The sequence below is a fragment of the Balaenoptera borealis genome, assembly GCF_965194805.1.
Source record: "Balaenoptera borealis genome assembly, chromosome: 2".
NCBI lineage: Eukaryota > Metazoa > Chordata > Mammalia > Artiodactyla > Balaenopteridae > Balaenoptera > Balaenoptera borealis.
Window position 1 is genome coordinate 120,807,013 of NC_138867.1, and position 25,185 is coordinate 120,832,197.

Here is a 25,185-nt window from a genome sequence, read left to right on the forward strand (position 1 = left end):
CTCTAGGCTGTAAGGAGCAGCAGTGGTGAAAACAAAGTCCACGTCCTCATAGAGCTCATTTCTAGTTGAGGTGTAGGCAGTAAGCAGATAAACTCATAAATGTGATGTCAAAGAGCAAAAAATGCCTTGAAGAAAAATAAAACAGGGAAAGGGGACAGAATGACAAGGGTGGGGTAGAGGTTTCGTTCCTCAAACTTGCCCCTTGATGTAGGACCTTTGTATTGGCTGTGCTCTCTGCTGGGATGTCCCCCATGCCATCCCCCATCCTCCAGGATTGTTCTTATTTCTTTCAGGTGTCTGCCTAAGCATCACCTCATCAGAGAGCCACCTCTTATCTAAAAAATGATACACACACACTAAATACATAAAGAGATGCCATTCCTTGCTTTGAAGTTTATAGTCCTATAAAACTGACAAGTAGACAAATGACTGTCCTTCTAGATGAAGGTAGTTGCCTTAACAGAAGTACAAATAACATTCAGTTAAGGGAGTCAGGAAAGGCTATATTCAAGAATAGTACTTGAGATGTTGCTTGGCATAAAAAGAACAGGGACTTTGGAATTGGAGCAAGCTACCCTGGTGACTTGGGGCATCACTCAGGGCATGAAGATAAGGACACCTACCTCAGAGGGCTGTTGTGTTCATTGAGAAACAAGTGAAATCCCAAGCGCCCATGGTAGTACAAGAGGTCGGCTCTCAATGGTGCCCTCTTCCCACTAATAGATATTTCATAGTGGTGTTTGGGGTATGTACCCATCAGCATTCAACTCTCATAATGTGCTGTTGTCTTGTGATTGTTTATCTGGGCACCCGGCTCTAACAGGAGAAGGAGAGCCTCTTACAGACCTGCACGGCTGTGTCCTTGGCTTGGGTGGCACCATGCCTGTCATGCGGGGGCAGTTGATCAAGGACAACGAGTACATCATCTTGCAGAGGCAGAAGTGTTCTGCACAGGCAGGGACCTCAAGGGATGGTCTGTTCTATTCTTCATCTCTGTACCTCAGTACCCCCAAATTGTTTCTGACAGATGGGCGTTTAGCGTGTTCTTGAAAGAAGACTCCACTTCCTCTCTAGGGAAATGCATGCTGGGTTTAACCACGTAATTCAAAGCAAGTGAAATGATGCCAGCATGCCTCCCTCTTAGAGCCTTGATTCTATTTTAATGCCCCTGGTTTTTAGAAGGAATTAAAGAATATTGATTTTTCCAGTGCAAGGACTGTAAACAGATTATTGTTATTTTTAAGATCAGAGATAGTCTTTAAGACATGGAGGTTTTCAATATCAGCGAAATCTTAGTTATCCTGGAGATGCTGAATATCAAGATAGTGGCCTTTCCGAGCATATTTCTCTTCCTGTATTGTTTTTTTTTTTTAAAAAGAGCTTTCTGTTTGTTTTTGTTTCATAGCAACGCCACCATAAAATAAACAAGACACAGAAGAGAAACAATCCGAATAATTATGCTTAGGCCATTTCATTAAAATGTGGGAAAAAGGAGAGTGGATGCTGTAGTCTACTGGTGGGCTTGGGGGTTCCTCATTGATGGTACTCGGTCATCTTTCACCTCTGTCCTCAGTCAACATAGTTTAAGGTGAAAGTCACTGAGAATTTGGAAGTCACATCTGGAGCTGGACGTCAAGGGGCTCGTTTGTGTTGTTGTGGGAAACTCTCCCTGCTGCTCAGAGCTTCCACTGCGATTGCGGAATGTGGACCACAGAGGCTGGTCTGGAGCTGAGGGCCTCGGGCAGCCCTGTAAGTGCTGCAGCCCCAAACCAGGAGGGGATTTGTTTGTCACAATGAAAGCCTTGACCCTGACCGTGGGCTGCCAGGGGAACCATTGCCTTAGAATCTGCCTGATTCCCCAGGATAGAAAGTTGCCTCAGAAAAATGCCATGGGGTGCCTTCTTCCTTCCTTCCTCCCTCCCTTTTAAAAAAATTATTTATTTATTTATTTATTTATTTATTTATTTATTTGGTTCCACTGGCTCCTTAGTTGTGGCTTGCGGGCTCCTTAGTTGTAGCACGTGGGCTCATTTTAGTTGCTTCAGGCGGGCTCCTTAGTTGTGGCGTGCATGTGGGATCTAGTTCCCTGGCCAGGGATCGAACTCAGGCTCCCTACATTGGGAGAGCAGAGTCTTAACCACTGCGCCACCAGGGAAGTCCCACGAGGTGCTTTCTAATCACCAAAAATTGCTTTGGCCAACATCTCCTCTAAAGGAAGCCCAAAGGCCTTGGGTAAAAGTGGCACCAACAGTTACTGGGCTTCAGAGTTGAGTGCAACATCAGCCAAACACACATTTGCTTTCTTCAGATAGATTGATGTACTCATGGGGGAGGGGTGAGTAGAGTTAGGTTTACTGTTGCCTTGGTTATAGCAGTTGCTTTTTTTTTTGGCAGTTGCTTTTGAGGAGAGTTCAGCATAGGGGAGGGAGCAAGACATTCATCCAAACCAGGGTGCGCACCAGAGAGGACCCAGCGACTGTGTTGTGGCCAGCTCTCAAGCCGTGCGTGCGTGGTGCTATGAGCCTTCCCCTCCACCCGCAGAGCTGCTGCATCCCCCTCCCACAGAGACTCAATATCCAGGTCATCCAGCGTGTGCTTCCTTCCCTCTACCCCAGGGCTTGAAAGCCAGCTCTGCCCTCCACCACTGCTGCCTGTAGTTCAGGGCATGTGGCGCTATGCATCCCCAGGCTCCGCACCCCGGCCTTCGTACCTAATGGGAAAGGATGGACACCTGGGGGCATCCCTTTGAAAGGTTACTAAGCCCCCACCTTGTGAAGGTCCGTTAGTAGCTCTCGCATTTCTGAATATCCTCATCTGCCGACAGGTTTATCTTCACCTCCAGTCCCCCAGCCTCGGAGTCCTTTTTGTGGTGAATCCAGGCACCTGTGCCTGACCATGGCGTCTCCCTGCTCCCACTCCCTCGTCTTGGACTCGGTTCTGTTGTTCATCCCTCTAGGTTAATTTCTGTGGCCTCCTCTCATCACTAGCTTCTTTCTTCCCTTTAAAATGTCCAAGTCTCTCTGATCCTACAAAGGGCCCATGCCTTGACCCCATAACCTCTCCAGCTTCTGTTCATCCTTTCTCCTCCCTTTCTCACCTGAGCCATCTATGTGCCCTGTGTCCATTTATCTCTCATCCTCCATCCAGCCCATTGCCATCTGCCTTTTCCCTCGCTGTGCCACCAGGGCGGCTCCCAGGGCACCCACGACTCATCTCCCCAGCGCCGTGTTTTCTTTGGACCCTCCTCTCCCTGGACCTCCTGTTGCATCTGGCACAGGTGAGCACTGCCTCCACCTCCAGACTCTTAGCTCCTGAGACTTCAGGCTCACTTGCTCCATTCCAGTTTCTCTCTCCTACGTGAACTTCTCTTTCTCCATTTCTTAAAAAGTGATGGCTCCAGGGTGTCCTCCTTGACCCACTTCTCCTTCCACTTTGTCTTTGTGTGATGGCATCCACAGTCAGGGCTTTGACCACCACCTAAATGCTAGTGACTGCCAGATGTCTGTCTGCAGCTCTGACCTCTTCCCCCTCTCCCACAGACTGCCGTTCTGAGCAGGGCATCAGATGGAAATGCCTTCAGGGGCCGGGAGGATAAAGTTAGTGAATGAAATGGATTGAGTGTGGCAGGCCAGAGAACCTCTTGTTCTAGCTGAAGGGAATGGCTGCCCCTGCGTTCCACCCCGCTGTTGACATGTAGGAATTCAGGACCCGTGTTGCCAGATTTTCCAGTTTTCCCTGAGAAGTCAGAAATACATAATCCTGTTTGGACTCTCTCGGTGATTAAATGTTGATTCAAAAATGTCTGTATAGACCAAAGCTCATCTGAGAACCATGTCTGAGTATGGACCAGCTGTCTGGGATAATGTTTTGACTCATATACTCCACTGACGGCCCAACACAATTATTTCAATGCCCACAGACCCTTCACATTGAACGTGCCCCAAACCAACTTTTCCCCAAACCCTCCCCTCCTTCTCTTGGATTCTTTTGCTCAGTTAGTGGCACTTGCTTCTACCCACTCACCCAAGCTGGAAATATGGAGGGGAGGGTGTCCTTTCTTCCTTCATTTCCCTCCTCTTCCACATTCAATCCACCACCAAGTGCTACCAACATAACTTCCTAAAGAAATCTTGAATCCATTATCATCTCCCCATCTTTTTACCACCATTATCATAGTTTAGGCTTCTAGCATCCTTTGCCTGGACCAGTAGCCTCCCAAGTGTTTCAGGTGATGATTCAGAGTAGTTGATTCCTCCTGTGTATAAATTATTCTTCTAAGCCAAATAGGTCATCTTATTTCCTTGATAGTGGTTGGTTTTGGAATGGGTTTGTGACCCAATCTGGGACAGTGGGATGGGGAGGGAAGGTTTGCTGGGAAGCTTCTGGAAAAGTTTTCCTTGCTAAGAAGGAGACCAAAGAAGAGATGGCTCCCTTCTGTCTGTGGTCTTTGCTGTGTCCATATGTCACTGGAGGAGCTGCTGCCGCCTCATCTTCTGAAGATGAGGAAAGGCAGTCTGCATGCAGAGCCAACCACAGAAAATGGTAGAGTGGAGAGAGATGGCACCTGGGCCCATGGTGACGTTGCTGAGCCACTGAATCAACCACCTCTGCTGTCTGTCATCTCAAAGCTTGCAGCTGTGTTGGATAATGAGTCTCTTGATGAATTCAGCTGGTGAGAGCCAGGGCTTTGTGCAAAGGCAGCAAAGGCATCCTGACTGGTGCCCTTGTTTCCTGCCTCCAGGTCTGTGCTCCATCGCTCCACGTGCTACCTGACTGCCAGGGTGGTCCCTCTGGATGCTAATCTGACACATCACCTCCTGCTGTGGCTCCCATTGCCCACAGGATAAAGTCTCAGGACTTTAGCAGAATATACAAAGGCTTCTGCCACAGGCGCCCTGCCTCCACGGCCCAGTCAGCTCGCACTCCGTAACACAGACTCTGTGCATCCTTTAGTCTGATCTGCTTGCAGTTCCCTGCATAGTGATGCTGTTTAACTCCTTCATTCATTTGACAGATTTATACAAGTGCCAATTCTGGGCCAGGAGCAGTTCGATACATACCAGCTACTACCCACAAATCCTCTGCTCCAGCCATCTCCTCTCCCTGGAGTGCCTCCCTTCTGTCTTTATCTGACTCCCACTTTCCTTTTCCCAGTCCATTGTTCAGCCCTTGTAATATTTATTTACACACACACACACACACATATGCATATCCAAGTGTATATGTATATTTTAAGTTGTTTATCCAGTGGTTTTTGAGAATTTTTAAACATATAGTAAATTAAAAGAATAGTACAATGAACGTTCGTATACCTAGATTCACCAACACTTTGCTGTACTTGTTCTCTCTTCTCCCACCCCCTGTATGTGCATATGTTATACATACACAGATATGTCCTTTTCTGAACCATGTGAACGTAATTTATAGATCTCATGATTCCTCGCTCGTAAATAGTTCAGCTTGTATCTCCTAAGAACAAGGAGATTCTCTTATGTAACTGCAATGATGTTAACACATCTAAGAGATTTAACATCAATACAGTAACTTTATCTAATATGTAGTCCACATTCATATTTCCTCAATTGTCCCAAAAGTTTATGGCTTTTTTTTCATCCAGAATCTTCTAGGCTAAATTCTCACCGTCTTCGGGAGCCTTCCTTGACCCCCTTCTGTTCCTCCATGCTCTCCGATGCCTTGTGCAGCTTGCCGTCAGGGGGTTAACCGCTCTGTTTCTCTGTGCTCCCTCCTCTTCACATGGCGTCCCACTTCATTCTCATCTTCATATTCTCCATGCCTAGTGCAGTGTCTGGCACATAGTAGGTGCTCGGCATTTGTTGGCCGAGTGGGTGATTAAGTGGCAGAATTGGAGATAAAGCTGTTTTGTTCTTCCTTCTATATTTAACTGCTTTTTGCAGACAGTGATGTTAATAATGTAAAAGCAGAAAGACCCACCTGCCAAACGGTGAGGAGAGAGTTAATCCAGAGAGAAAATTATGAACAATGGAAAAAGCCAACAATTAACGATGGCCAAGGCCGTGCTCATATAGAAGCATGTCCCAGAGAACTGAGAGCATCAATGGAGAAAAACACCAGCCTTCTAGCAGTTGTTGCAAAGCCCTCATTGTATTTGCAGGTCCATCTTATAAACAGAAACCAGGACCCCTTCCAAGTGAGATTACCACAAAATCCCACATCTACCCAGAGCTGTCCTTTCTCCCAGAATGCATTTGTCGGCCATCAGGATGGGTCTGATCATACCAGGCAAGGGAAGTGTCTCTTAGCTCTGATGGCAGTGTTTCTTCCCTCTCAGTTTGACATTTATTTTTGAAGTCAGGTCTGAAAAGTTATCTAAGTTTATAACAACTGATACCATAATGAATATTTGGATCCAGAGACTCTAAATATGAACCCAAAGAACATTTCATTCTGCTGCTGCCACTTCCTCAGCCAAGAAGAATATGGAGTCAGGATCGGGACCGGCGAGGTCACTAAGAAAGCTTCTGGCCGTTTGCGAGGAAGTGACCACTTGCTGTCTTCCTTGGAGGGCTTGTATTTCTTTCCTAACTGGCCACAGTGTTTTTTTGCTTGGCCTCTTAAGACCCTCCTGCATTCCCTGGGAGGGTTCACTGATGAATTAAAAAATCAGTTCTTTGTAAGCCACTCAAATACATAGGGAGATAGTCTTCCCGGCTACCACAGGGACTGATCCAAAGTCAGGGCAATCCAACTGCCTTGCTCTCCTGCTGGACAACAGCTCTGGGCATCTACAAAGGGCCAGGCGTTGTGGGTACAAAGGTAAATAAGTAGCTGCCTTCAGGAGCTCATCGTCCACTGGGATGAGGAGACACACAGAGTCTCCACGTTTATGGGGAGCGTAATGGGGAGCTGTGTGGGCCACCAACCCAGCTTGGGGAGGGCGAGGCAAGAAAGGGCCGGTAGGTGGAAGCAGGTATAGGATAGGTAGGAATTAGGTAGGCAGGTTGGGGGCGTTCAAGGGCAAGGGCAGGGGGCAATTAGGAAGACTTTGATCATCATGGTGAACACAGGGACAAAGCAGGCATTGCCTCTGTGTGCAGGTGATGCTTGGAGTGTGCCATTTTTGATAATGTAAGTTGCCAACACCAAATCTAAAGGCTGCCTCTGAGCCGACTTGGGAAGACTTTGCCTCCTTGGCTCTGGGTGACCCTTTAATGTTACTCCCACTAAGGGTTAAAGGTAGGAGACCCCCCCGCCTTCCAAAATAAAAAAAGTCAGTGAAGGTAATTACACCGCCATCTATTTAGCTGCTGAAGAATTTACCATTCAAGGAGATAGGACCCTGCCTCACCAGAGGCGTTTAACAGTCCAACACTATCACATTACCCAGATTGTATAAAGAGTATGAATGATTTCCGCTCACAGACCTCTAATGGAGGTATCTCTTTACAAAGCCCCTACTTCAGGCCAGCTGAATGCCTCAGCAGTGCCTCCGAAATCCCGCAGCCCTAATCCCTTTAGCAACAAAGATCTGTTTCTTTGCTTAGCATGAAGTAGGCCTCAGAGGTCTGTGTGTGTCTTCGCCTGTAGACCAGAAGCCTCCTGTTTACAATTTCCCTATTCCTGTTTTTAATGTTGTTCTGAGAGCAGCCACAAAGGGCTAGTTTTGTCCAACAGGAACAAGGGAGCTATTAGAGAGAGACGGAGGAAGGAAGGAAGGGCGATCGCAGGGAGGACTCCTCGAGGGATTAGCAGACACAGCTGTTCCCGAAGGGAGAGGACCTTTAGGCTGTTTATAATTTCCGTCACATTTACATTTTTAAATATTTTATTTCCTTAAATTTTTTTCTTTTTCTGATCAGTTTCCCATCCACCATTTAAAACGAGCATCCTGCTGCCATATTGATCGACTTAGGGACGTGTTTTAATATATTTAGTTGAGATTTGGCTCTTTACTTCAGTGCTGTGCGGCTCTGGTGCGGTGGTCTCTGCTTCCCGTGAGGTCACAGACCCCAGACCACCAGGTGCCTGAGGAAATCGCTGGAGGGGACCGGTTTCACTTCTTGTCCCATTTGTGCAAACTGTTGGAATTCTTTAGGCTGTATCTGATTCATTTGGATCCCGTATACCACCTTGTCCTCACCCACTTTTCAAACGCACCTCATTTTTGTCCTAATGTTAACATTTCTAGCTCGTGTGTTATAAAGCGTGTGAAGTACAGGTAGAGACTCTCTCATATTGCATATTGCTAAAATGCACTGACTTTAAGAAAATTATTCATGGTTTCATCCCGAAAGCAAATAAGTTTCCGTTCTTTGTCACCTTCTAGTTCTGGTCTTTGTGCATATTCAATTTTTGCACATTTGTAATAAAACCATAGAATTTTAATTTTAATTTTCCATACTATTAGACTGTGTATATTTTTTCTATCCAATGACAATCAGTCTGTCTCTCACTTTTTTTAAAAACTCTTTTTCCCTCCTTTCTCTTACTCTCTTCTGTGTTACGAAGACTGGCATCTTGTATATCTTTTCACACCTAGTTCAGTGCTCAAACAATCATATGGAAAGAAACATTTTTATCCTGGATTGGGAAGATTACCGTTGATTTTATTAAAACGGGGTTATGTATTTCCCTACATCTTGCCTTCCTCTCTTAACAGCGTACAGAGGAAATCGCATTTAATATATTTTTAACCTAGCATGGTCTGTGCAGGTTCATTTTGCCTAAGACAACTCTGGCTCAAGTGGAGATTCCCATTTATGTGGCAATTTAATTTTCACTGTGTTTTTGTTAATTTTGACTTTTTCCTGGTGAGCTTTAGTCAAGAAGCAAGGGATTTTCTCAAATGTCCACTCAGCCCACTGCTGACCCTTTGGGCTCTTGCTGCCTCAGGGTACGTTTCCAGACTCGAGTGTCTTTTAGATCCGGCTGACCTGCTACTACTGTTACAGAAGTATTCCTGACGATTGTCTCAAAAGTTAAGCGTATGCGGTTTCCTTTTGCAACGGCCTGGGATGTGAGCTAATCTTTTAAGTCCAGGAGAGAAGGGACAGTGATTAACATTCTCCCAACTCACTCAGGGACAGCTGTTCCAAACACTTCCTTCCTGCTCAAAGTAGTAACTAGTTTTTAAGAGGAACTTAACATTTTTTTTTTTCTTTAAAGAAGAATATGGAGTTCTTCCAGGATTGCTCCATTTTTTTCTTTCTCTAAAGTAAAATAGTACAAACCACGTGCCAATCCAAATGCACTGTCTGAATTCAGCCTCACTGGAAATGTGGACCATTAGGTAAGATGCATAGCCTCTGGGATATTGTTTTCCAGCACTGGCCAGGAGAAAGCCACAATTTCAGTTGCTTTGATTTCCCCCCCACGTCTTAGAGAGGAACGCTAAGGATATTTGAGGGAACACGAGCCTCCGCAGTCCCGTCATCTACTGCTCCTCCTCTTGTACAGGCTCCTTTGGCGGGATGACACTTGTGAGATGGTGATTATTGTTTTGGTGATAATATGCATTTTGGGGGATCACTTTCTGATGAAAAAAGTTTTTAAGATGTCTTCCCGTTCCAAGTATAAATTAAAGACCCTGTGAATTTTAATAAATGCTTTTATTAAAAAACATAGAATTACCTAATACACATATCCTGTAGGTTATGAGTGTTTTGATTTTAATAGCCTGTGCCAAAGACATGCCCTGGGAAGATGGACCTGCCTTGAAGGAGGATCTGTCTTTCTTCTTCTGGGAATGTGGTTTCTTTTTTCTTTTGTCTTTTAATTAATTTTTTAAAATTGGAGTATAGTTGATTTACAATGCTGTGTTAGTGTCTTCTGTACAGCAAAGTGAGTCAGTTATACATACACTCTTTTTTAGATTCTATTCCCGTATAGGTCATTACAGAGTATTCAGAGAGTTCCCTGGGCTATTCAGTAGGTTCTTATTAGTTATCTAGTCTATATATAGTAGTATGTGTATGTCAATCTGAATCTCCCAATTTATCCCTCCCCCTGGGAATGTGGTTTCTTTGGTAAGAGGTAGTGGGAGGTACATCCATAGGACCATGATGGTGGGGGAGGATTTCTTTCTAGCCATCTAAAGAAACAGAATCAACCCTGACCATCAGTGGGTGACAGACATCACAGTGCAAGCATCTTACATTCATAAAGACTATGTAAATGAAAATGTATAGGCGATAATGCACAGGACCCTTTTATAACTATATAGTGTATATCAACTTGAATAATTCCATAGACATGTGTAGTAGTTGGATCACATTATAGGTGAAGGAAAAGGAAGAAGGACTTTATTGCTTTTATTTTTTTTCATTTGCTGATAGGCAAACAATTGAAAAGAAGTATTAACCAAAAGACAAAAAGGAAACTTGGTAAGATATTACTTTTCTTCAAGAGATATTTTCTAAAGGGTAAAAACTGCTTTGGGGGAGGTAAATAATAAAAAAGCAAATGACACAGAATCGAGCAAAGTAAAAACAAAAATCTGCTTGCCCAAATTACACTCCCCAGTAATTTCTATTTATGTGAGCCGTTAAAATTCATTGAGGAGACATCAGTTCATGCTCCTGTGGCCAAAATAAGGACTAGCTCTAAATGGTGCCAACCCACTTCATTGAAAAATGAAAAAACTGGGACTTCCCTGGTGGCGCAGTGGTTAAGAATCCACCTGCCAATGCCGGGGACACAGGTTTGAGCCCTGGTCTGGGAAGATCCCACATGCTGCGGAGCAACTAAGCCCGTGCGCTACAACTACTGAGCCTGCGTTCTAGAGCCCACGAGCCACAACTACTGAGCCTGTGCGCCACAGCTACTGAAGCCCACACGCCTAGAGCCTGTGCTCCTTAGCAAGAGAAGCCACCGCAATGAGAAGCCTGCGCACCGCAACAAAGAGTAGCCCCTGCTCGCCACAACTAGAGAAAGCCCGCACGCAGCAACGAAGACCCAACGCAGCCAAAAATAAATAAATTTATTAAAAAAAAAATGAAAAAACTCATTCTGAAACTATTTTTTTCGTGTATTTGTTTATTCAGACAGTCAGTAGAGGACAAAGAAGATTATTGGGTGGGGAGTAGGGGGAGAGGGCTGAGCTTCTAGAACCGCTGCTTTACTAGAGCAATTTCTGTTTTATCCGTTTTATATATTCATCTTCTGCCCAAGACACTGTGTGTGTTTTTATGGCGGGGGTGGAGGGCGGTGGAGGAAGGGGAGGTGGAAAGGGAAGCATTCTGTTGTTGCGAGAAATTACTTGAAAATGAGTTTTATCTAGAGGATAGCTCTTTTTTTTTTTTTTTTTGCAGTTTTAAAAATTATTGCACTGTTGCACTAGTTTTAATGCTGCATCGATTAATAGTATTTTATTTGGGTCTCATGGGGCAAAGTCACAGTTATGGCTATGAATGGAGTTTTGAAAAGGTGCATAATTTAGAATAGTTCAGATTTTGAATCTTTCAGGGGTTGGAGTTGATTGGGAAATATTTTTCCATGTTGAATATCAAGAGAAAAAACAAACTGCAAATGCCCTAACATCTATCTATATTACAAATCTCCCAGACCTATGAGAATATTTTTCTGTAGGAAAAAATTCATGGTGGCCATCCACATAAAATGTTAACTTTGAGTTGTTGACAAACGCTGCTAGACCACAGTCATAGTTCAACAAATTAAGTTTGTGGAGTGAAGGAATCAGAGGTCTTCCTTCCTATTTTTGATGGTTCGCCTTTTCTCATTCTGATAAAATATTCTTTCCTTGGGACTTAACCAGTGACTGGGTACAGAATTAGATCCACATGTGCCTGCTGATTTTTCCATTCTCTTTATTTCCAGTTATTTTTTCTTAAATAAGTCTGAAGAAAAGGGGACAGAACATCAACCCTGGACCGCATACATCAACTCTGTTAGAGAGTCCTTTACATAACAAATACTTCATTCTTCGTAACTGTGGAGTGCTGAAGTTATACTAAAATATCCATTATAATCCTCGTTTTCCTTTGCTTCTCACTTTCCAATAAGGTATCCTTTTGGGCTGAAACTTTCCATGATTAGTTTCAGCTCAAAGGTGAATTTATTTTGGAAAGTTCACACTAATCTAATTCAGGGACTTGGAAGGGAATGTGAGAGTAAAAATATACCTTCTTCGATTCTACAAATAAATGTTAAGACTTCGGTCATAGATAACTCCAGAGCAGCCAAGTAGTGGAACAATAAACAGGTCTTGGAAAATCTCTGTTAAAGTAAAGCAGGTTGAAGTGATTAATCACAAATTTCCTGCATGCACTGAACAGCCTAGGCTTCCTTGAGGCTCCATGGTCCCTTCTGAAAGACGATGGCCACAGCGGGGAATGTGGGGGTCTATTTGGAAGAGATGAAAGATTTCGTTTGGATCAGAGCAAACTATTTTATGGTCTACGAAGTTTTTTTTTTTTTTTAATTTTATTTATTTTTTGCTGCATTGGGTCTTTGTTACTGTGTGTGGGCTTTCTCTAGTTGTGGTGAGCGGGGGCTACTTTTCGTTGTAGCGTGCAGGCTTCTCATTGTGGTGGCTTCTCTTGTTGCAGAGTACTGGCCCTAGAGCGCACGGGCTTCAGTAGTTGCGGTGTGTGGGCTCAGTAGTTGTGGCACACGGGCTCTAGAGCGCGGGCTCAGTAGTTGTGGTGTACGGGCTTAGTTGCTCCGCAGCATGTGGGATCTTCCCGGACCAGGGCTCAAACCTGTGTCCCCTGCATTGGCAGGTGGATTCTTAACCACTGCACCACCAGGGAACTCCCTACAAGTTTTTTTTGTTTTTTTTGTTTTTTTTGTTTTTTACTGTGTTGGGTCTTCGTTTCTGTGCAAGGGCTTTCTCCAGTTGTGGCAAGCGGGGGCCACTCTTCATCGCGGTGCGCGGGCCTCTCACTATCGCGGCCTCTCTTGTTGCGGAGCACAGGCTCCAGACGCGCAGGCTCAGTAATTGTGGCTCACGGGCCTAGTTGCCCCGCGGCATGTGGGATCTTCCCAGACCAGGGCTTGAACCCATGTCCCCTGCATTGGCAGGCAGATTCTCAACCACTGCGCCACCAGGGAAGCCCTCCCTACAAGTTTTAAAACACACTGATTATTGTGGAAGGCTCTTCTTTGGTCAAAGGGGCTAATTGAAATGCCACAGGAACTAAATTACCCAAACCTGTGACATGATGTCTGTGAGTGTAGGTCCAGGACCCCTAGATGTTGAAATGTAATGGTCTAGAACAAGGTTTCTCAATCTCGGCACTCTTGACACTTTGGGCCGGATGCTGCTTTGTTGGGGGAGGGGAGCTGTTCCGTGCATAGGATGTGTAGCTGTGTCCCTGGTCTCTACCTACTAAATGGCAGCGGTAACCTGTCCCCCACCCCCACTCCCCATCCCACTCCGCCTAAGATGTAACTATCAAAAATGGCTCCAGATGTTGTCAGATGTCTTTGGGGATGGGAAAATAGCCCCCAGTTGAGAAAAGCTGGTAAAACTTTGAGTTTAAATCCATTTGAGCAAGGCATTTACAAGAGAGGAGAGTCCATGCACTGTGAAACCGGGCATTGCTAATGAAGGCTTCCTACAAAGTAGGGCTGGCATTGCAAAGGAGTAGCCCTCCCGTCCAAAGCTCCCCTCCCTGACTTGCCTCTTTTATCCCCTCTCTTCTGCTACTTTTGGGAAATAGGTCTGTTGCAGGAAAGGTGACCCCTTCCAGGGACCAAGAGTGGGCTCTTGTCTAACACTCGGAAATGAATTGTCCGAGGAGACACATGTGCTGACAAAGCAGGAGACGTTATTGGGAAGGGGTGCCCGGGCAGAGAGTAGCAGGGTCAGGGAACCCAGGAGAACTGCTCTGCCACGTGAGTCGCGGTCTCGGGTTTTATGGTAATGAGGGTAGTTTCCGGGTTGTCTCTGGCCAATCATTTCTGACTCAGGGTCCTTCCTGGTGGTGCGCGCATTGCTCAGCCAAGACGGATTCCAGCGAGAAGGATTCTGGGAGGTTGGTAGAACATATGGACTGACGTCTCCTCTTTCCTTTTGACCTTTCCTGAATTCTTCCGGTTGGTGGTAGATTGTAAGTTTCGCGTTCCTTACCAGGACCTCCTGTTGTAAAGTAACTCATGCAAGTGGTTACCGTCGGGCCTGACCAGGGTGGGAGGATTCTGTCAATGGTTCCCCTAACAGGTTCCTCAGTTGTACTTAAGTTTTTTTGCATCTTGAATTCTTCCATCTCCAATGAAGCCTTTCCCTCAACCCTCAACCATGTTTCAGAATCTCCATCTTAGAAAAAAATTAGCTGCTCTCATTATTAGAATTTTTAACGTAAAGAAGAGCATTGACTAACTCTGTCAGCAAGAGGTAGCACTAACCACAGCTAGCATGTGTGCCTTTTCCACCTTGACAGTGTTACTCTGTGGTGGGTACTGTCCTATCCTCATCTTCTAGGTAAGGAACTAAGGCACAAGGAAGTGAATTAAGGGGTTCAAAATCACACAGATCCCCACATCTTTACAAGGCCTCCTTACTGTCATTTCAAGGCAAAGTTTTAAATATGCCTTTAAGAATCCAACAAATATTAAGTAAGACAAGGACTTCATCCTGTACATTGGGTAATGCAATGATGAACACAGTGTCATCCCTGCCCACAGGATGGCCAATAGTCAGAAGACGTAAACAGACGTGAACCTCAGAGAACAGTGCAAAATGCGAACTGTTACTATAATAAAAGTACAAGCCAAGGGCTATTGGAGTAGAGGCTGTAGAGGCTGTTAACCTGGAATGGGAGAAAATCAAGCATGCAGATCCCCTTGGGGTACAACACTGTAGTGCCTCCTGTGAGACCCGCCGTATGGCAAGGACCGTACTAGGTGTGAGGGATGGTGCTTACAGTACATTGGGGTCTAGCAGATGTGAATCAGATGATCACATGCATTTAGGTGAGAGATTCTAGATTTGAAAGAGACATGGTACCATGAGAGTATCTGAGAGATTGGACCAACTTTAGATGGGGCAGGGGTCAAGGAAAGTTTTCCTGAGGAAATGGTGACTAACATGAGAGCTGAAGGATGAGGAGGCATTGGCCAGTTGAGAGGAGTGTGTATATGTGTGCGCGCACGTGTGTGTGTACAGATGTATGTATATATGCACGTTGTGGGGGTGGGGGATGAGCATGTTTGAGGCAAAGAACCAGCATGTGCAAAGGTCCTGGGGTTAAAGAGAACACAGGGAGCACAAGGCACTAGAGGAAGCCATTGAGACTGGAGGGCAGAGAGTGAGGGGGAGCAGGGGCCAGAGTCTGCAGAGCCTTGTGGGCCTTGATAAGGATTTTACTCTTTATTGGAAGAGCAGTGAACATCATTAAGGGATTTGAGGAAGATGGGTGACACATTATCTGATGTGAGTTTTCAAAAGATCCCTTGGGCTGCAGTGTAGAGAATGGATTGAAAGGAGCCAGGATAGATTTGGAGTCATTGCGGTAGTTCAGATGGAAGACCGCAGAACACGAAGGCCCGTAAGCATATTTGCTTTTGTTCTCTTTCATTGAAAGATTTTGCTCATTTAAAAGACAAAAAAAAAAAAAAAATCCAATAGGGTCCCATTCCTAGTCAGCTGGTTCCATGTCTCTCTCCTAGATTTGGTGATTGCTGACAATTTTTGGCATTCCTTGACTTGTAGATACATCGCTCCATGCTCTGCCTCTGTCTTCACATAGCGTTCTTCTCTGTGTGTTTGTGTCTCTGTGTCTCTCCTCTGCAAGGAAACCGGGTATTGGATTTAGGGTCCGCCCTAATCCAGTATGCCCTCATCTTTATTTAACTAATCACATCAGCAAGGACCCTATTTCTTAAAGTCACATTCTGAGGTTCCAGGTAGACATGAATTTAGGGGGACATGATTCAGTCCACGACACAGACTATCCTGACAGTGTGTCAGGATATTGTGTATGAACTTACTTTCAATCAGAAGAGATCTGCAAAAAACTCTTCCAGAAAAGCATTCTGAAGTTACAGCTATTGACTAGAGGTGAGAGTAGCTTCTCTCTTTCTACAGGCAGGGTTCCCTCTGGTTGTCATTAGCCTGCTTCAGTCATTTATATTATCTGGCTGGCTCCCATAGATGTGTGAGTCTGCAATCCCTGATTTAGAGTAAAAAGTGAACAATATCGTGATGCAGAGAGCAAGGGAGTCTTCTGGGTAGTGTGTAACAAGGGGACCCAATACCATAAACATCGCTGAATAAATGAATGGCTCTGTTGGAAGAATGTAGCGGGGCTGTTCTGGCGACTTCGTCTCTGGAAGACCACAGATGATGTCTGTTATGTCCCCATGCGGCAGCCATTACCTTGGAAACGGGCCGTTCTGACAGCATGTCAAGGAAGTAGTTACAGGGAATTTTTTCAGCCAGAAGAGATCTCTGCAAAGCAATCTGTTCCAGCCTACTGTGTCATGGAGTGGTCCCCATGTCCCCGACTTTTTGCTGGAATTGCAGCAGCAACCAGCACGAAGTCTACACCTGTCATGATCTAATGTGCGATTCCTGCCAAGGTTTGCACTTGGGCTCCATTAACAGGGGAGAAGAGACCTTCCAGGGAAGTGTGTTAATATTTAACCCTTTACCCACAAATTCTCTCTCCCTGAGAAACCTGCCACTTGCCAAACTGTCCCCAGGCCTTTTGGGACTTTGCTTTTTAACATTTTTTGGTTTGGGAGGTAGACTGGAGAAAGGCAAGTTAATAGAAACTGACCTTCAAGTGCAAGGTCCATAGGCCTTTTTAAAAAATCAAGGAAGAATGAAGCTGAGCCTTGGCCCGGAGAGTGTTCCTTGGCAGAAATGATATAAAGCTGAGATGAGAACCAAATCTCATTAGTGTCGGATGTCTCCTTTCCCTCCAGCTGCAGCCAGAGCAGAACCTGGATGTCTGGGAAGGAGGTCAGCAGATCCCAAACTTCAAAATAACAATCTGCTGTTTCTGTGTATAGCAGGGGGTGGGGGCAGTTTTCAGATGGGATCTGTGTTTCATTGTGGGGAGAGATTGGTGGGGAATATCCCTCCCCATTCCTAACCTTTGTAGACTTGGGAACGCTCCCCATCAGGTCAAGGGTGGAGTAAATGTAGTTACGTGGTACAGAGGTTAATGGTTACGTTAATATTTGTGGAGGAAGAGCTGAGTGGCTGGAAGGTCGGTTCCTGCGGTGGCTGTGGCTCAGGGTCAGAGTTTGGAAACCAGAGCTCAGGAGTTTGGGGGTCCCCAGGGGAAAAGGGCTTGGCCTTAGGAGATATGCTGTGGGGAGTATTAGGGAGTGAAGAAACTTGAGAGAGGGAGGCTCTGTGCTGAAGGAAGAGACTTGTTTACAGAACACGGCTCTGCACATAGTAGGCCCTTAGGAAACATTTGTTAAGAGGGAGAAATCACGCGGGCAGTATCCTGGGGTGGAGGAGAGGTACTTAATTTTGTTTCTTTTAGGTGTGTTCAGGGGGGAGGGGCCCCATTGCTAGAAAAGACCTATCTGATTTATTTAAACATTTTAATATCATTTTTAATTATGTAAGTAATGCACAAATACATTGTTCTTATAAACAAAGTCAGAAAATTTCAGTGTAAGACTGAAGTCTCCTTTAACCACTAGTCCAAATCCCAGGGCCTATATTCTTTAGAGGACCTAAGGTTTTTCAAATTGGTCTGTAGCCTTGCAGATCTTGCTATGCCTTTACGTGTGTGTGTGTGTGTGTGTGTGTGTGTGTGTGTGTGTGTGTGTGTGTGTTTGTGTCTGTGTGACTATATAAAACATGAATTTATGGTGAGGAATGATGACATGTAAATCATATGGTAGGTATTATTCTGCCAGTTGCTTTTGTCACTCAACAAAATGCCATAGAGCCTCTCCATGTTAGTCTGTGTAGATCTACCTCGTTCTTTCTACCTGCAGCGCTGTGTTCCTTGGATTGACTATATCATAGTTTATTGATCCACTCCCCCTAGGTAGTTTCCAACTTTATGCTATGACCAACAGTGCTATGAGTAAATATCCCCATACATGCCTCCTTGTCAAGTATGTGGATTTAACCTAATTAATTACCCATCCGGAGTATGGCTGGCATCCTGAGATGGTTGGCATCCTGTAGTAAAATAGTTTGTAAACTTTGACAATTGACTGTGTGCTCTACCATAAATGGATTTTATAGGGAAGGGACAAGACATGATAACTGATAAGAAAAAGATGGATACCCCTAAGCTAGGGTCTTTGGAGACAAATAATTTACCCCAGGCAGTGTCAGCAGAAAGTTCCTAGAGTCTGGGGGAACCACGTGTCATTGCAGGAACCCTTGAGGGGTCTGGAGCATAGACTCACTGTGAGCAAACCACAGAAGAAACTCTGTGGACTTGAGAGGCACAGTTCTCTATGCCTACTACTTTGGGACAGGCTGCCTTCCAGCCCCAATCTGGCCCTTCATCCGCCATGGAAAACCATTGTTCTCTGGATGACACATGCAATGTATGTTTGCTGGCATGTGCTTAAGGGTATCTATACTTGGTAGTGTATATGTGTGAGTATGTGTATGTCGCCCTGCAAACCCAGATCTGCCTGTCTGTGGTCACTGCATACATGTGGGACATGTCCCGGCTGTAGGTGGGGAAAATTCCTGATGGCATTTGCGTCTGTCATGTGATGTGGGGTTGGTTGTCCCTTCCATCTGAGCTGAGGCTGGAGCCTCCAGCAATGAGATTTAACCCACCTACTCTATTGAGCAACAAAGACTGTATATATTTTAGACACAGAAGGAGTCAGGTCTCTTTGGTGATCTCTTGTCAGGCTGAAGCATTCTCTGTACTGTCCACCAAATTGCCTTAACCTCTTCGGTGCCTTATGCTGCCCAATGTTAGGTCTGCAAATCATTTGTGGACCAAGTTAATAATCCCATCACTAACATCCTCATAATCTTCAGAGCAGTCTGAAATATACGTCATCTCTGTAGATAACAAATAGGGATATCATAATTTCTTACCATTTTTGTGTATGCCAGGCTGCATACTCCTGATCCAGGGGCTTGGTGCTAAAGAGACAGGGTAAAGAAGTTATTGGCAATGGGAATATTTTTCTTGCACTGGATCTTTCGAAAGACAAGGATAAATAAATGCAGGTTTGATTTTTTTTTTTTTTTTTTTTTACTATTAACGAAAACTCTTCTCTGATCACTTCTAACAATACTACTTATAGATTCTTAAAAGTCCTCAAAGATGACACCAAAGGGCACGTTCTTATCAGTTTTCCTGTCGTCTTTAGTCACCTTTGACAGACTTCTCTTAGGCAACTCAGTTTACTGAAAGAGAACTTGGACTTCCAGGGAAATCCTTTAACATGCCTCTCATATTTTAATTTGCCTTTCATATTCCTCCCGGCCAGACCCAGGAACCTTCAAAGGGAAAGCTTCCCAACATTATGTCCCTAAAGAAATCAATGGTTTTCTACCCTTTTTTTTTTTTGATTCAAGAAATCTATTTACTCATAAATTTCTCACCTGGTATACTGAAACCCCCTCAAATTGTAATAATAATTTTTGTACCACTGCATCTGGTTTGGCTTAGCTATAAATGAAAGTCAAGTCTTCAAACTTTTCTCTATTTTTTTTTTTTTTTTCTGTCTTACTTCAGCGTGACCTTTACTGGGTAAATTGAGGTAACACCTCCTTTCTCTCTGTGCTGCTTCAGTGCACAGGTTTTGGAGTGACTTTGAGTCCTGGCTCCATCATTTGCCAGCTGTGACCTAGGTTGTCATTTAAAAATTTTGTGCCATGGATTTATCACCTGGAAATGCTGATAATGATGGTCTACATTGCACGTGTATTGTGAGAGTTAATGAGGCAATGTGTATAAAACATAATGCCAGGCACACAGTAAGGGCTCAAAAATGAGGATAGAGGATGATGAAGGTGACATTATTGAGTATTTTGGAGAAATCACCAGTCCAGAAGCTGAAAGAGGAGATTGGGGGCTGGGGGCTGTGGGCAATATGGGTGGAAAACAGTAGCTACTTTTCCCCTTCCCCAATTTTGCATAACTATGCTCTCTTTACATGTGGACAAGTGATGAGCCACAAACTTGTCCTTCTGATGCTTTTAGGTGGTTTTCTAGAAAGTTTCAAGACCAAGACCTAAATAAACAAGATTTTCTAAAAACTGAGAATTCCCATTATTAATTGGAGAGAATATACGTCAAACCCCTAACCCTCCCCTTGTTCTTGCTGAGAAACTGCCTGTCCCATTGTTGTTGTTGTTGTTTTTTGGTTTTTTTTGTTTTTTTTAAATTAAACCTTTCTTACAACACTTCTTAATTTTATTTATTTATTTATTTTTGCTGTGTTGGGTCTTCATTTCTGTGCGAGGGCTTTCTCTAGTTGTGGCAAGCGGGGGCCTCTCCTCATCGCGGTGCGCGGGCCTCTCACTATCGCGGCCTCTCTTGCTGTGGAGCACAGGCTCCAGTCGCACAGGCTCAGTAATTGTGGCTCACGGGCTTAGTTGCTCCGTGGCATGTGGGATCTTCCCAGACCAGGGCTCGAACCCGTGTCCCCTGCATTGGCAGGCAGATTCTCAACCGCTGCGCCACCAGGGAAGCCCTATTGTTTTTTTTTTTTTTAATTTATTTATTTTATTTTATTTACTTATTTATTATTTTTTGGCTGTGTTGGGTCTTCGTTGCTACACGCAGGCTAGTCTCTGGTTGCCGCAAGCAGGGGCTAGTCTTCGTTGCAGTGCATGGGCTTCTCAATGCGGTGGCTTCTCTGGTTGCGGAGCACGGGCTCTAGGCGCACGGGCTTCAGTAGTTGTGGCTCGCAGGCCCTAGAGCTCAGGCTCAGTAGTTGTGGCGCATGGGCTTAGTTGCTCTGCGGCATGTGGGATCTTCCCGGACCAGGGCTCGAACCCGTGTCTCCTGCATTGGCAGGCGGATTCTTAACCACTGCGCCACCGGGGAAGCCCCGCCTGTCCTGTTTTTAAGGGAGCTTCCTGGATCTGCTCCGATAGAGCAGATTCAAGAGTCCACCCACTGGCTGTCCACTGAAGGTTGATGTTGACAACAGGTCACAGAGACAGCCAACTAAGGCGGTTAGAAGTGATGATAGAACTCAAGACCTTCGAAGTGTCTAATTCAGCCTGAGATGCTAAAAATGCAGAGTCTCAGTCTTTGGAGGGCTTTCTTATTAAGTGTATCAGCTGCTGAGAGTTTTCTGAGAAATCGCTTATTATAAATAAAGAAAAGGGAAAGAGGGTGAAAAATGTCTCGCTGAAAAAGTCATTTCTCTAGCCCACTCCATGCTGGTCCAAATATCTGGCGACTGCCAGAGTCAACATAATCTCTTGCTAGATTTCAGGCCGCATCGCTGATGTGGTCGATAGCGGTATTGAGGTTGAGTGATTTCCTCTTTTTTTCCATTTTTGTCTTGGCCCGAGCACCTGAAAACCCATGGAAACTATTGTGCTAGGCTAGTGGTTTTCAAGCTTTTTGAATTTTTTGTTTGTTTGTTATGTTTCTTGATCTGACACACTGATCTATAGTCAGGGCCTGGAGGTGGTGGGACAGACACATGGGGAGCACAAATGTAGAACAGAGTTTGAAAACCAGCGTGGTAGGTAGCCTTGTCCAAAATCCAAATGGGCAGAAATACGATAGCATTTGACTGTATGACCAATGGATTCTTTCCCAAGGCAGATTTGCTCTACGCCTCAACTGATGGCATACCCAGCATCCCACCTCACAGGAAATAAGTTGTTTCTTACCAAGCAATGGAATTTTTAATAGTTATCAGACAGGGTTTCCTTCTGGTCCATTTCTCTCTTGTTTAAGTTGGATCAGCAGAGCTGAAACCACATTGCTGCCATCTCCGGAACCTTCCATGGTATGCACTGTGTGCTGGCGTTTTCTTTCAGAGGAAACCAGTGTTCCTCACAAGCCTGTTTTATGGTTGACATGGAATTCTTGGAGAATTTTTCCCCTGTTTATTTGTAGAACTAAAATTCATGCAAAACTTGGGCAAGGAGTTTGTTCCATCCTCATTTGAAAGCTTCTGGTGGTTGAAAAGATTCAGGGAAGGAGGGCAGTGAAGGGCACTGTTGTGGAAAAGAGAAATGGAGACCGTGAACCTGGACAGGACAGTGACAGAATCCTGCGAACTCATGCAAAGTTAGAGGGAGACGGGGGAGGGCCACTGGAGGCCGACGGAGATGTCACAGAAAGATGGAAATCCACTGGGAATCTCAGGAATGAGTTCCTCTTCAGAGACGGAAATTGCTTCTCAGCTCACCAGGGCACTGATAAAGTGTATCAGCGTCTGTTCCCAAAACAGCAGAATATCTAGTCGGTGTTCCCTGAAGCAAGGTATTGGGATCTCACTTTGGGCTAGAATGTAATTCACAGCTACTGTGTTTCCTTTCTCATGGACCATGTTGATATAATGAGAAGAGAGGATGCACAGAACGGCCTCATGACCATCTGCAAAGTCCATTCCCTGCAGCTATCTCTGCCACGCTCTTCTTGTCACCTCGGAGCGAAGAATGCAGCCTCAGAAACGTGTGTGAGAAATCCCTGGTCTCTGCAAGGGTCTCTCCAGCCAGCAGTGGACTTACTGCCTTGGCACAGACCTAAGCGGATTTATTTCTTCCTCACATGGCGTGAAGGGGGCTATGCTCTGTGTGTTCCAAAGAACTAAATAAGGGCAATGTAGGGGGAGCTAAGAATTATTGGCAAATTTGATAAACGTGTTTTTGTTTATACATTTTTTTCCCACAGTAGATTGCCCAGAAAAGTGACAAGGTCTTGCTTGTGATTGTTAGTGTTTTCGTTTTCTCAAATATATTAATATTTTAGAAGCCCTGTGTTTCACACAAGGGAGCCAAACTCATCTTCTTCTGGACCTGTAGGAGCTTTTAGAGTCGAGTTATAGGGCCATGTGTACACTGGCGCGTGTTTCCTTGCTGCAGCCGTTTTCAGTGTGAGCTCCAGGTTTTAGATCCCTTTAGCATTAAACGCAGCACCTCATGGGAAGGCTGTTACGGATGGAGACAGGGAGGAAAGATGGAAGGGTGGATGAGACAGAGGGAGGGCGAGCAGGAAGGGTTCCATAGACCAGCATGAGACAGAAGAGTGGTTTTTCAAACATGGGAGTAGGACAGGATCCCCAGCCGAGCTATTTTGTCAGTGTAGATTCCGGAGCCCGGTTCCCAAGAACTTCCAATTTGGCCGTCTGGGTTCTCGACAAGTCCCCCTGGTGATCTTGACGCAGGTAGGCCACTGGCCTCACGCTGAGTAACGTTGTTATAGAAACTGCGAATGTGACTAATCAGTTTTACCTTGTAGAGCATGACAGTGGGTGGATCAGCCGCTAGAAATGTTTCCCAGAGCTGCAGTCCTGACAGTGGTTGGAGAAGGAGAGTCGTTTATAGAGTTTTGCAGCGTGCTGGTGAGGGGACAGGCTGATTTACCATTTCTGCTTTCAGAGGGATGTAAGGATGTAGTAATCACTGAAAGGTCAGCGTCTTTTAATCCCACAGGTAAACTTATCACCGCACACCTAGCAATTGCCTTTTCCTGGGACTCTTTGCTTTCCTTGAGATTCAAGCCAGCTGCGTCACATGACTTTTATTCAGGGAATGAGAAAATGTGGGGTACCGTAAGTTTAAACTTTGGGGAAGTCTCCACGGCTGGAGTTGGTGTGGCTGCTTCCTCAAGATGGAGATGTTATATAACCAAGCCTCTGCTGTTTGCCCTGTGCCCCAGCTCTTCTCTGGAACTCGTATTTCTTGCAAAGTGGAACCTGCCAGTGACTAACAGGATTCTTTTCCAGACGTGTTGATCCCTTGTCTGACCTCTCTCTGCCCTCACCTCCCCATGTCAAATTGTATGGGGACCGCTATTGTGCACCGATACCCTGCCAGCCTGTGTGCTAGATGAGGTGGTATTTACCTGGTGCTGCATCAACCTTTGGAAGGGTTTTCTGTGAAAATAAAGAATTCTCCATCAGTTAAGTCACTTCTGTGCTGAACTGCCTTCCATGGACTGGCCTTTGGCAGACACAAAAGATCTTTCACCCCGCGCCATCCTCGGCTTCTGGACTGAAGCAGATGTCTGTTGCTTTTGGCTTTTATGTTTGTTGCTGGTAGAGAAGGCAGCAGGAGACTCCAAATAAGCCCTGTCATTGGTACATATAGGAAACCAAAGCAACTCCTGGGCAGTTGCATTTGGAGGCCTCTTCTGCTTTCGTGACCCTGCGATCAGTGGCACTGTCGTAGCGGTCTCTGATTTGGGAAGATTTCATTCAGGATGCCGGCCGTGGGATGTGGCCGGAGGAAGTCTGTGCTGCTTATCTTATTGGAAAGGCCAGATGGCAGCGAGCTCTAGAGTTCTCAGTCCCACTTTGCTCCAAGGTGCCTGAGGAATCGCAGCCCTCTGACAGTTTGAAGTATGGCGTGCTGGGTAATTGGCTTCCTCATTTAGTAATTTGTCTGCTTTCTTTCCTCTTCCTCTGCTTCCTCTCTTCTTGTAAACTGATAGCCTCCTGCCTCTTCAGTAGACTGAGAGAGAGTCCTCTGAGCGGTGGCGGAAGGGAGGGGGTGGCCAGAGCCCCAGGTGGAGGGTCATTTGGAAACTGACACTGAAAATCACCATCTTTCTTCCTTGCCTTTCCTCTGGCTACCCATCTTGATTCTGTCTCTCTTTCATTTTCTCCTTATCTTCCTCTGTCACTGTCCCCTCTTGCCACTTCACCCTCATATTTTTCTTTCCCTTTTATGGAAGGATTTCCCTATTTTGTCCCCCTCTTTTTACTTTTTCTGTCCTTCCCTTTTTCTTTCTTTCTTTGATTCCCCTCATTCTTTGCCTTCTTTGCTTTTGCAGTTGATCTAGTTAAAGTCAATTCAAAAAAGGAAATTGCACCACATTTATTCAGGCTAACCTACCTTTTTCTTTCATTTTTTTTTTCCTCCAAGGAAGAAAAAAAATTTGGAAACACATTTCCGGCCCTTTCTGGCACCTTCATCCTCTCCAGTGTGTTTGTCTTTAGGTGTCGGAAGTCCCAGAGCACAACATCTCTGCTACATTGAAAGTACGGATGCACTGCTTAGAGCTTTTACCCCTGGACCTGGGGAATGATATCTGGTTTCACTTAATAAGTCATTTTGTTCTCCAGGTGGAATTCAGATTATTTCGTTGCAAACTTAGG

At 45.1% G+C, this 25,185-nt stretch overlaps 1 protein-coding gene and 1 long non-coding RNA gene across 2 annotated transcripts in view; one reads left to right on the forward strand and one right to left on the reverse strand.

The window, feature by feature from the left end:
- LOC309624597 overlaps positions 1-13,063 on the reverse strand; it is a 329,163-nt gene extending 316,100 nt beyond the window's left edge. The window contains exon 1 of the long non-coding RNA XR_014242048.1: positions 12,398-13,063. This is a non-coding gene — a long non-coding RNA (uncharacterized lncRNA). The remainder of the gene's footprint in view (positions 1-12,397) is intronic.
- The window catches only part of LOC309624566 (uncharacterized protein), a 404,937-nt gene that overhangs the window by 132,980 nt on the left and 246,772 nt on the right, over positions 1-25,185 (forward strand). The window lies entirely within an intron of this gene.